Here is a 13,680-nt window from a genome sequence, read left to right on the forward strand (position 1 = left end):
CGATTCAGAAAAGAAGAATAAATAGGTGGTCGCGGGTTCAATTCCTGGCAGCCTAAAATCAAAGAAGAAGAAGGCCACACCCTCCCTTCTCCTTGCGCTTTGCTTTTTTGCAATGGCTCGCCTGCAAACAATTGGGCGGAAGCAGATTTAATCTATGTTTAGGTCATGCGGGCAGTTGCGAAAACAGCTCTTGAGTTGAAATAAAAGAGAAAAGGATCGTCAAGGTTGCCGACTACTACCAAGGGCCTGTAAACAAATAGACCTCCAAATCAAAATAAAGCTAACATGGCTATTTCTCGGTTGTTGGCGCCCATAACAAAAATTCCTACCATTCCGCATGAAGGATGAAGACCATAACAAAAATGCCTACCATTTCGTTGAAGAACAAAAACCATAACAAAAATGCCTACCATTTCGTCTGAAGGATGAAGACCATGACGAGTAATTGACGGAGACTATGACGAATATCTTGAAAATGTGCACAGATGTCAGTGGAAACAGAAGGGTGGCACTTGTTCAAAGGAAGGCCTATCGGCCTAATTAATTAGACGACTAATTTCTCTTCAATCGTCTAACATTACATCTAACGGCTACAATTAAGACACAGAAGCATTTGGGGGGTTCATTTCAAAGGAAACACCTTACGGAATAACGAGAATAGAGCAAACCCTACATCAACAATACAAGGTCGTATTGATCAGGTCTCGCTCTAGATAATAAGGTCATTTGATTGGGAGATGATTGGTTCGTCGCTTGTGTGCAGAATGGCGAGAGTGTGAACAACAATCTCTAACAAGATTAAAACCATGTATACAATGTATACGCTCGGCCCTTCCCCGCTAGAATAAGGCTCCTGCCGACTACTCGAATGCACCGAATTAGGTTTCTGTGTTAGGGGTTATACAAGAGCACTATAAGGTTGTGCATGTTTGACGATCTCCGCAGTTGAAGTGCTTGGCTTTTGAGAGAGAAGGGCAGTTTACCATCTCTGCATTGAGAGGAAGGCATCAAGTGGAAGACATCCATCGGTTATTGGCACCCATAACAAAAATGCCTACCATTCCACCTGAAGGATGAAGACCGTAGCAGAAATGCCTACCATGTGAAGGACGAAAACCACAACAAAAATGCCTACCATTTCTTCTGAAGGATGAAGACCATGATGAGCAATTGAAGGAGACCATGACGAATATCTTGAAAATACTCACAGATTTTAGTGGAAAGTAGAAGGGTGGCGCTTGTTCCAAGGTAGGCCTATCGGCCTAATTAATTAGATAGTTGACTTCTCTTCAATCGTCTAACATTACATCTAACGGCTACGATTAAAACAAAGAAGCATTTGGGGGTTCATTTCAAAGAGAAACACATTACGGCATAATTATTAAATAAAAAGAAAACCATTATTGATTTAATATATATGTTCAATTATCTAACTCACTAGACTGCATTCTAGGTTTGGGTGGGTGTCCGCAATTACTACTAAGCAACGCCTTGCTTCTAAACAAGGCAATGGAGTTATGTAGAGACGTCGCTGAGGCGGAAGAGGCTGGCTGGCCGAAGCATTTGGGAAGTAGCAATGTGAGATAAAGATTTGGAAGTGTGGCCATGAAGGCTCTCTCAGTTTCTGAGTAGAGAGAAAATTTGGTATTAAGCATTAGGTTTCCAATACTGTAGATTTATGTTCTGTAAACTGCAGAGTTGTTCCTACAACGAGGAGGTCTGCAGATGATCAGCAAGGTTAAAATGATGTCGCATTCTCGCTTATGGCTGTGTTTCTTTTATCTTACATGTAATTTTGTGCAAACTACTTCCGTATTTTTTCAAAAATTTTGATTATTACTGTTATTATTTGGATTCTAATGATTAGTCTGCAATAGTATTATTATTTGGACTCTAATGATTAGTCTGCAATAGTTTGGATTAATTCTCTGGATTATTTTTTAGTTGGCATGTAAAGCTACACCTTAGTTTTTTCCAATTGAATTTATTGAATTAGGTATCCCCATGAGACGCATTTAAATTTTTGTTCATCTAAAAGGAAGTACAATTAATATACCCTCTCACCCATCCAAGTTGTATACAATTTTTATTGGTAGAATTGTGAAACTTTGTTTTGAATTTATCTGCAAACTTTCTCAGATTTCTTAGTGTAATGAGGTCATGATTTTTGTGCGTAGGGTGAGAGCATAATATTGATATTAGATTTGTTTATGTATCTGGTAAAAATATTTTATGAGAGATGGAAAGAATATAAGGTTCCAGTCAAATTTGCAGATTATGAGTCTGACACCGTTCCAGAACAAAATTTCAAATGCTATGATTTCATTATCCTCTATTGTCTTACTTGCATATAGTACCATATATAATTACAGTGTCAGCCTTGGATTTCTTTTCCGTCAGTGGGATTATTATATTTAACAGGCAACGCATTCTAAAAGCAATTAAATGAAATTCAGGAAGCTGGAAATTGAAATGCTTACTTGCATATAGTACCATATATAATTACAGTGTCAGCATTGGCTTTCTTTTCGGTCAGTAGGATTATTATATTCAACCAGCAACGCATTCTAAAAGAAATTAAATGAAATTCAAGAAGCTAGAAATTGAAATGCTTTTGATGTCGATGTATAGTTTTTTAAATTTGTTTAAACATTAAAATTTAAATTTAAATTTAAAGATAATCAAGGAATTACGCTTGACAGATTGACTTGTAATTTCATTAAAAATTTAATGGAAATGTATATTTATTTGAATGTATATATTTTTTAATTGGGTGATAATGTTGGGTAAGATTGTAAATTTTTTAAATGTGTTATTTTTGTTGTTTGAAAATGTTTTTAAATGTATAAATAAATTTGTGTTTTGGAAAATCAAAATATACATTTATATTTTACTAATAAAATTTACATAGGTGTACATACTCTAACTACTTTAAAATTAAATCTTTAATCTCTTGAATAAAACACATGTTATAATAGTTATGTCTGTAAGGACTCAGGACACCACATATCTCCACAATGGTATGATATTGTTCACTTTGGGCCTAACCCCTGATGGATTTTTTTTTGGGTTTACCCCAAAAGGCCTCATACCAATGGAGATATTTTTCCATCCTTATATACCCATGATCCTTCCCACTTCTAGTCAATGTGGGACTTTGGTCATATACCCAACAATCCTCCCCTCGAACAAAGGACCATCGAGCCTCCCCTCAAACGATTGTCCATCCGCACCATTCTCCCCTCTCTACCAACCAGGATTCTCCGCTCCAATGCGTTGGAAGCACACGCCTTACATGGTAGCACCACCTGTCTCGAGAGCTTGCTCTTAACCGAGCTCATCCACGGATCCCATTGTGATATTACCGGGGCTCACCACCTTCGTTCGGCATTCCGAGGATTCATCCACTTGGCTAACTTTGAATCTGGCTCTGATACCACTTGTAAGGACTCATGACACCACATATCTCCACAATGGTATGATATTGTTCACTTTGGGCCTAAGCCCTCATGGACTTGTTTTTGGGTTTACCCCAAAAGGCCTCATACCAATGGAGATATTTGTCCATCCTTATATACCCATGATCCTTCCCACTTCTAGTCAATGTGGGACTTTGGTCATATACCCAACAATGTCCACAAAAATTAATTATCATTGTTATTTTTTTGTAAGCCTCGCAGTTCCTTTCTATTCATTTCAAAAAATAGGCACGTTTTACATCCATGTTCAACTCGGTCAAGTGGCCTAAACCTACCCACTTGGAACCAGGCCTGTTAGCTACCTTACCGCATTATATGCCATCCAAAAACGAAAGAGTTTGACACTATCTAACAACACTATATGTACCTCATTGTCTTTAATTATCCTAATGACTATATATCTATAACAACATATCAAAGTCTGCAATTTAGTCATTCATACATATCAAAATTTTGAAAACCAAACTATGCAAATCACATTGCTACTCATCAAATGAGTCAATAGGTGCTAGATCTTTTGCACTGGACCCTGGCAGCTCAGTTTGGGGAAGACATGGAATATGCTTCTATATGCGACTGAGGTGGGGTTTTGTTGTTGAATCTATCATTGAATAAGTTGAAACTCCTTATGGATTTCCTAAAATTCAGTATTTGTCTTCGATGTTCCAACAAAAGAGGTTGCCAAGGCTTTAGCCACAATGATTTTCATCACCCAATAAAGATAAATTGTCTATTAAAATCGAGTGTATCGGCCTCTGGAATGGCTAGGGTCTGGGATAAAATCTCCCCATTCTTCCATATCCAATTCAGTATTTTCAGCCTACTGGTTTAAGTCGGACTCCCATCCTGAAATTAATTATCGAATCTGAGGATGAGTTTTTCATGATAGGCATGTGTTGCTTCCCGAATTAGGCGTGAGGTATTTATGTGACCCCATCCCCTCGCTAGGTGTGGTTGGGACTGGCATTTGCCATGCCCCTGCCCTGTTGGGTTGTGTTATATTCTTTCCACGTAGTTAACAGGGGGTTTGAAGGGCACTCGTAAGCCCACTTTATGGGGTCGGGCGCAGCATCGTAGAAAATTTTGGTTTTTGACCTTATGTTAGGTTGGGCGGACCCACCTATGGTTTTGTGCATGATTTTCGCACATTTGTTTTGGACGCGATGGTTTTTCGTCCATGGTATTGGACGCGATGGTTTTCAGTCCATGGTATTGGCTGCTTCGGCATGTATAAATATGTATTGTAACATTGAAAGGAATATAATGAAAAATCAAGCTGGTAGTCCCGGTTTTGGGATCCAGGGGAAAATCTCTGTGTATATGTGTTTTATGTGTTATGATCTCGCATTATTTATTTTCTGTGTTTTAGAATTCGTATGTAGGTAATTTCTATACGGGGTTAAAACCTACATATGGTATCGAAGCTCTTTTGGCTTCAAGGGGACGCCTTTGTTGCTGAAGGGTTTCGCTCGGGCATGTGGTAGACCCTGTTTAGTGGGTTATCTGTGAGATCAATTTTGGTGGTGAAAGAAGATGGCGAGTAGTGGAAAGATAGAGATCGAGAAATTTAATGGTCAGAGTTTTGAGTTGTGGAAACTAAAGATGTAGGATCTGTCGATGGATAAAGACCAATGGATCGCGGTAGATCTAGGTACTAAACCAACAGGAGTGTCCGATGAAGAATGGTAGAAATTGGATCGGAAAGCAAAGAGCATAATACGATTGTGTGTCTCAGATTCAGTATTGTTGAATGTATCAGGGGAAGCTATGACGAAGGCTTTGTGGGACAAGTTAGGGACTTTGTACCATTCTAAGTCTCTGGTGAATAAATTGTTCTTGCGGAAAAAGCTATATAACCTGAGGATGAAAGATGGAGATTCGATGACAGAGCATCTGAATGCATTTAATAATGTGGTAAGTTAGTTAGCATCTGTTGATATTAAAATTTCAGATGAAGATAAGTGCATCAGTTTGTTGTATTCTCTACCAGATTCGTGGGATAGTCTGGTTATTGCAATAAGTCGCAATGCAACTGCCTTGCATTTTGATGAAATAGTCTCATCCTTGCTGACAGAGGAGATGAGACAGAAAAATATGGAGAGCCAAAATGGTGATGCCTTGTCTGTGCGAGGGCGGACCTAGAACATAAACAAAAATAAGTCATCGAGTGGGAGATCTAAATCTCTAGGAAAACCCGTAAATGTGGTGTATTGGAAATGTGGAAAGGAAGGGCACTACAAAAGGGACTGTAAATCTAAAGCTCCTGACAAAGGAAAGGGATCTGATGAGGCTCCTTTTTCTGAGGCGAAAACCACCTCAGATGAAGGTGGGGATGTGTACGTGGCTTCTTCAAGTACACCTGTAGATCATGAGGCTTGGTTGATTGACTCAGGTGCATCCTTTCACTTCACTCCCCATAGAGAGTAGTTCTGCGAGTATGAGAAATATGATGGTGGTGATGTCTTCTTGGGGGATGACAGGAAGGCTAGAATCATTGGTCGGAGAAAAGTAAAGTTGAAGTTGCAAGGTGGAAGGGTTAGAATGCTTCCAGGTGTTCTACATATTCCTGCATTAGCCAGAAATCTTATTTTTGTTAGAAAGCTGGATGATGCAGGTGTAAAAATAGTGTTCGAGAAGGATACCTGCAAGATGGTTCGGGGAGCACTGGTATTGATGCGGGAAGTTCAGATTGGAACTCTGTACAAGCTGCAAGGTAGCACTGTTATTGATGGGTGCAATAGTTCTGTGGTTCCTAAAAGTGGAGCAGAAAATCTAGTGGTCTTTGGAGAGAAGACCATGCTGTGGCATCAAAGGCTAAGTCATATTGGAGAAAAGTGCCTTCGGATACTTCATGGTAAAGGTATGGTAGAAGGTATGAGTAATAGCTCTCTAGATTTTAATTTCTGTGAAAATTTTGTATATGGGAAGAATAATCGGTTGAGTTTCCCCCTGGTAGTAAGAGGGTGAAACAAATATTAGAACTTGTGCATAGTGACATGTTTGGACCTATGAAGGTACCATCACTGGGTAAGTCTATGTACTATGTATCATTTATAGATGACTTCTCAAGGAATACATGGATATATTTCCTTAAGAAGAAATCTGAAGTCTTTGACAGGTTTAAAGAATTTAAGGCTCTGGTGGAAAACCAGACAGAGAAGAAGATAAAGGTGTTGAGGACAGATAATGGTGGAGAGTTTGCAGTAAGGAAATTGAATAATTCTGTAAGAAGTGTGGTATAGCACGACAAAATAATACTCCATATACACCTAGCAAAATGGAGTTGCAGAAAGAATGAATAAGACGTTGATGGAAAGGGAAAGAAGCATGCTCAGTGGTGCTAGGTTAGGACAGGAATTTTGGGCAGAGGAGGTGGATACTGTATATTACCTGGTTAGCATGTCACATTCATTAGCGTTGGAGGATAAGACTCCACAAGAGGTATGGACTAGTAAGGAACCCTCTCTTTCACATCTGAGGGTATTTGGATGTGATGCATATGTACATGTTCCAAAGGAGAAACGAACCAAGCTGGATAGTAAATCTGAAAAGTGCATCTTTATTGGGTATAAGGATGGTTTAAATGGTTATAAGCTTTGGAACCTAGTCACACGGAAGGTTGTGTACATCTGAGATGTGGTGTTCAGAGAGGTGAAAGATGTTATTAAACATGACGTCCAATGAAAGAAACCTAAGAAGATGGAGTTTGAGCTAAAGGAGGAAGAGTCAGACTCTACAGCAGAGGAGGAATCAGAAGATGAAGAGCCACAAACTCCGGCTGTGAGAAGATCAGTTTGAGAAAGAAGGCAACCTGAAAAGTATAGTCCATCTGCATTCTGTTCAAATTTTTCTTTACCCCAGAACTGTGAAGGAAGCAATAGATTCGAAGGATAGAAAACTCTGGAAAGAGGCCATGGTTGATGAAATGGCATCTTTGAACAAAAATGAGGCTTGGGATCTAGAGGAGTTGTTGGCTGGAAGGAAACCCATTGGCAGCAAATGGGTGTTCAAAAAGAAGACAAATGCAGAAGGAAAAGTGGAGAAATACAAAGCTCGGTTGGTAGTAAAAGGTTATTCCCAGGTGTCGGGAATTGATTTTGGTGATATTTTTTCTCATGTTGCCAAGGTAACTTCTATTAGATTACTTTTATCTGTTGTTGTTGCTTTTGATTTTGAGGTAGAACAGATGGATGTGAAGACAGCATTTCTTCACGGGGATCTGGAAGTATACATGAAGCAACCTGAAGTATTTGCAGCAAAGGGTAAGAAATAACTAGTATGCAAGTTAAAGAGGTCTTTGTATGGGTTAAAATAGTCACCAAGGATGTGGTATCAAAAATTTGATACATTTATACGGGGACTTGGCTTCACCAGAAGCAAAGAAGATCACTATGTGTATTTTAAATTAATTGGTGACCGTGTTATTTATATGGTCTTGTATGTGTATGATATGTTGCTGGTTGGAAATGACAAAGAAATTATCGAGGATTTGAAGACCCAATTGTGCTCCAAATTCGACATGAAAGATCTTGGTGCTGCAAACTATATTTTGGGCATGGAAATTAAAAGAGATTGGGCAAAGAGGAAGCTCTAGTTAAACCAGAGGAAGTATGTCGAGACAATACTGTAGAGGTTTAATATGCAGGATAGTAAACCGGTGAAGGTTCCTATTCCTATAGGTGTGAGGTTATCTGTTAAACATTGTCCTAAGACACAAGAAGAGAAAGAGGACATGTCACATGTTCCATATGCAAGTGCAGTCGGTAGCCTGATGTATGCAATGGTTTGTACTAGACTAGTCATTGCACATGTAGAGGGAGTATTGAGCAGGTTTATGTCAAAACCAGGAAAGGAGCATTGGACAACAGTGAAGTGGGTTTTCAGGTATTTGCGTGGCACTAGTGATTATGGTTTGTGCTATAAAGGAAGACTAGGATTGGACACAGTGTTGGATACGTGGCTTTGTTGATGTAGATTGGGTGGAGATCTGGATCAGAGAAGATCTACAAGTGGGTATGTGTTTAACCTATTTGGAGGTGCAGTCAGTTGGATGAGTAAGAAACAATCTGTAGTGGCACTATCAACTACAGAGGCAGAATACATGGCAGCCACTCATGCAAGCAAGGAAGCAGTTTGGTTGTAGAGATTGTGTTCAAGTATGGGGTTAGTATAGGAAGCTATAAGGATAGATTGTGACAGCCAAAGTACAATTTTCTTGGCAAAGAACCCTGCATATCATTCAAAGACAAAGCACATTGATGTTCAGTATCACTTTGTGAGGGATATGATAGAAGACAAAAAGGTGTTGCTGGTAAAGGTGGACACTTTGAAGAATACTGCAGATGCATTGACAAAATCTATGAGCTCTAAGAAGTTCTCTTGGTGTAGAGAGACAATGGGCATTTCAGGGCTGGGAAAATGACTAAGCTCTCTTGTGGCGCCCTGTGGAAAGAAAACAACAAGTGGGATAATGTTGGGTTGTGTTATATTATTTCCACGTAGTTAACATGGGATTTGAAGGGCACCCATAAGCCCACTTTATGGGCAGCGCCCTAGAAAAATTTTGTTTTTGTCCCTATATTAGGTTGGGCGGACCCACCTATGGTTTTGTGCATGATTTTCACACATGTTTTTTGGACAAGATGGTTTTCGGTCCGGGGTATTGGACGCGATGGTTTTTAGTCCATGGTATTGGATGCTTTGGCATGTATAAATATGTATTGTAACATTGAAAGGAATATATTGAAAAATCAAGCTGGTAATCCCGGTTTTGGGATCCAGGGGAAAATCTCTGTGTATATGTGTTTTATGTGTTATGATGTCGCATTGTTTATTTTCTGTGTTTTAGAATTCGTATGTAGGTAATTTTTGTACGGGGTTAAAACCTACATGCCCTCTATTTTATAACTAATGCAATATACAGATAACAGGGGGTTTTAGCTATGGCTTTCCTAGGAAATCATTATGTAATGTGTTGATTGAAGTTTTTATCTTGTATGCTTCGTGATTTCGCGATCATTTAATTATTTCCGCTGATGAGTAGAGTAGATTCAAGTCTATTGTTTTAGTGAATTACAATTAGCAATTTGAATATATAAGGAATTTCTACATGGTATAAGAGCAAAAATCACTCTAGAAGAGGAGAATATGAGTTTGTCTTTTGTAGGTGAAATGAAATTTGTAGTATCATTCTTCAGAGCAAGCAGGATGTCATTTTATGGATTGAGACTTGAATATTCTCTTGAGAGTAGTTCGAACGATATTTCCCCAAGGAAAAGATGGAGGCACTATTGGAAGACAACGGTCTTAAGGAATTCATAGGCAAATATATTCCTAATCCTCCAGCAATTGTTGGTCAAGATTTGGTGGAGTGGAGAAAATGTGTTGCAAAGGCGAGAATGATTATCCTAGAAGGAGTTCAAGGTCATATTGTCTTGAACCTCCACAGTAATGAAATTCCATCTGCAATGTGGAAGGCCTTGACAGACCTATTTCAAAACAATAGTGACCATGGGAGGTTGGCACTGAAGGACAAGCTCAGGAAAATCAAGATGAAGAAGAGGGACATAATACCAAAGTACTTAACCAAGTTCACCCAATGTCGAGATGAGATTGGAAGTGTTGGTGTTATAGTTTTTGAAGATGATCTGGTAAGCCTAGCACTTCTAGGCATTCCTAAGCGCTGACACAACTACCAGGATTTGGTAAATGGGAGGGAGAAGGTACCAGAGTGGGAGAATTTGTGGTCTAACTTGGTGCAAGAAGAGATTCAGTGGAACACCAGATATGGATCCTAATCCAAGCATGATGATGAGCAGAATTTTGCCTTAGCTGGAAAGGCAAAGAAAGGGAAAGGGAAGTCATCCCATTCCAAATCAGATTCCAGTCAGGGAAGAAAGAAGAAGGACTTGTCGAAGATTAAATGTTTTCACTGTCATGAGCTGGGACATTATGCCACGAAGTGTTCACACAAGAAGTTCAACAAGAATCCCTCAGGAGGAGCCGCAAGTGAATCTCTTTCTTCACAATTCGAGTTGGATTTCACCCTCATCGCTTGCATGGTGACATCAGTGATGGGTAGTGTGTGGTATCTGGATATTGGAGTCTCATTCCATATGACCATAAATAAAGAATTCTTCAGTGACAGAGGAGATCTCCATATGCACATCAAAATGGGAGATGATGGAAGTTATATCACGACTGACATTGGTATTGTTACTTTTCAGAGGGAGTCTGGTTCTCCTCTCACATTAAAATATGTCATGTATGTTTCAGGTCTGAAGAATAATTTGGTTTCAATTGATATGTTGGAGGAACATGGCTATGATGTGATATTTAACAAAGGAAATACTTTCCTTCGTCACATAGCCTCAGGGAAAGTGAAGCGGATCGAGATTCAAGTGAAGAACCTATACAAATTGGTTGTAGAATATTGTGCTACTTTGAGCACAATAGCAGAGAAGGTGCAGAGCCAAGACATCGGTGAGTTGTGGTATAGAAGATTGGGCCACTTACACCATGGAGCTTTGAAGATCATGCAACATATTTCTATAGGACTTCCCAAGGGTGCACTAGAGTAGAGAGATACATGCAAAGGGTGTACATTGGGGAAGTACACCAAATCCACCTTTCATGATAAGGAAAGTCAAGTGCAAGCGATCCTTGAAAGAGTTCACTCATATGTGTGTGGACCATTCTCGACAGCCTCCATGGCCAATCACAGGTATTATGTAATATTTGTAGATGATTTCTCATGTAAGTGTTGGATTTTCTTCATGAAGAAGAAAGATCAAACATTCTCTAAATTTTGTGAATTTAAAGCACTTATTGAGAAAGACACTGGAAGGAAAGTGAAGGTTCTCAGGAGTGATAACAGTGGAGAATATGTGTCGAATGAATTCAAGAACTTCTATTCATTAGAAGGCATTCAATGAGAGTTAATAGTACCCCATAACCCACAATAGAATGGGGTGGTTGAAAGGAAGAACAAAAGTATTGTGGGAGTTGCACGGGAAATGTTACATGATCGGGGCCTACCGTTGCACTTGTGGGCTAAAGCATGCAACAGAGTTGTATATGCGCAGAACAGAAGTCCTCATTGGATTCTCGAGATGAGTACATGTTGTGCTGTACAACAACCCCCCATTTCATAAAATCTTTATACAAAAATTTTAATATGAAATAGGTCCCTTTTAAAAATAAACTTAGTTAGATGTGCGAATAAAATGGTATGTAACTTATCATAAGAAAAATCCTTGTGAAAAGCCTCATTGTAAATAAATCATTTTATACAAGCTTTAATAAGAAATAAAGTGTTTCCTTTATAATTATAAAATTCATTTAGTATTGCGATAAAGTGATCGGAGATTGCATATCGCAATATTAAAGGAAACATAAAAAATAAAAACCCCACCCAATGCTCTGATTCGAAAAGGCAATCACAATCGGTAAATAGGGGAAAACAAATGTCGACGCACCATAAAGCAAAGACCCTCAATTCACCCAATGCGATAACACAAATCACAATTGGCAATCGGTGACTCGGCCATGTCAACAATAAAGGAACATTTTTAAGAGGCGTGACTGAAAACTCCCGATGTGATAAAGTTAATCGCAATCAACGATTGGCACTCAGTGGAAGATACACAATAAATGATAAAGCCCATGTCAAATCCTGATTACAATCTATTAATTAGGCGCACATCTCGAAAAGCAAAAATATTAAAGGAAGCTTGCATGCATTATATTATATCACCTTTCGATGATCGGAAATATTTAAAGAAAGTCTTAAAAACCTTCCCTTTGATATTCCCGATCGCCGATCAGTGATTTATCATTGATCGTCGATCATTTAAAATCTAAGGCACACTTGAAACAATCATTCGGCATATGGGCGACATGATGGACATTTATGATGACATTTACCACGATTGACAGTTTAAACGACTATTCAATATTGTAGTTAAGGATCAATCTTTTAAAGGATTTCATCCATGGTAATCCTTAACTATATTATATTTTATGCCAATCGACGTAGGTTTGTTCATTATCATATTGGCTTGCAACAACATTTTCTTTGTATCACTGTTTGCGCAGAATTCTTACGAAACCAGAGAACCAGAGAAAATGGGCAAGAAATCGAAGAAATCCGCAGCTGCAGCCCCTACAGCGGCAACCCCTCCAGTCAAAGATCCCGGACCAAGCAAGAAAGGATTAATCTCAGACACGACATGCCTTGGTCTAGGAAATATGAGCTGGGAGAGCATTTACAATCTACTAGAAGCCGAGGACCCGGAGGAATTATCAGAGTCAGCCACAACCGATTCTACTAACAAATCAGAAGGAACTCTCAAAGAGTTGGCTTGTTCCTATCTACACAGAATAGCAGCACGAGCTAAAATCATGCCATATACAGACGTAGTGAGATGGGTGGTGGAGAAAATTCCAGTCTCGGACAGAACCTTTTGGACAGTTGATGGGAGGATATTTGGCTCATTTCAAGCTGAGGATCTCATGAAAATGTACCACTTACCTCAACTCGACAAGCAATACAACAAGACGTTCTTGGAGGCATACACAAAGGAGAATGATTCAGAGTCAATCCCGATAAAGCAATGGAGAAATTTTCCCGAAAAGCACAAGCATGAATCATCGGGTAAGTACTCTTTAGACTCGTTGGCTTCTCCTTATTGTTATGCTGAGGCTATGATGTGTAGGCTATGGGGAATACATGATTCGTCCAAATTCACCATAGAAATGGTACCCTAATGGAAGCCGTAATCAACGCTTATGTGATGGATTGGTCTAATGTCTTGTCCGATAAATTAGCCACAACAATTTTAGAGTACAGAGAAGATGTGTATAAAACTTCCCGAATTATTCCCCCATTCTATTACAGTGCTTATATAATGGATACCATTTGCTTTAATTCTGAATATCCAATACTTGGGTGGAAATGAACTCCTCAAGACCTGAATCCAATCCAAATTTATCACCAACAGTTATGGAAGGCGAATTACAAAAATCATTTGTATAAAATTTGCAATGGTTTTATTCTCCCTGTATATTATTCTATTTTTAATAAACTTGCTCCAAGGATATTCTTGGAAGCAGAAGTTGATTTAACAGTAGTAGGCAGTTGGTTTGAGGAAGAGAAATTTACTTACATAAGGCTTTTTGGTATCCTTACTAAGCCTCATGT

This window comes from Pinus tabuliformis, chromosome 1_2 (assembly GCF_031772625.1).
Source record: "Pinus tabuliformis cultivar Carrire ecotype Pingquan chromosome 1_2, CPIR1, whole genome shotgun sequence".
Classification (NCBI taxonomy): Eukaryota; Viridiplantae; Streptophyta; class Pinopsida; order Pinales; family Pinaceae; genus Pinus; species Pinus tabuliformis.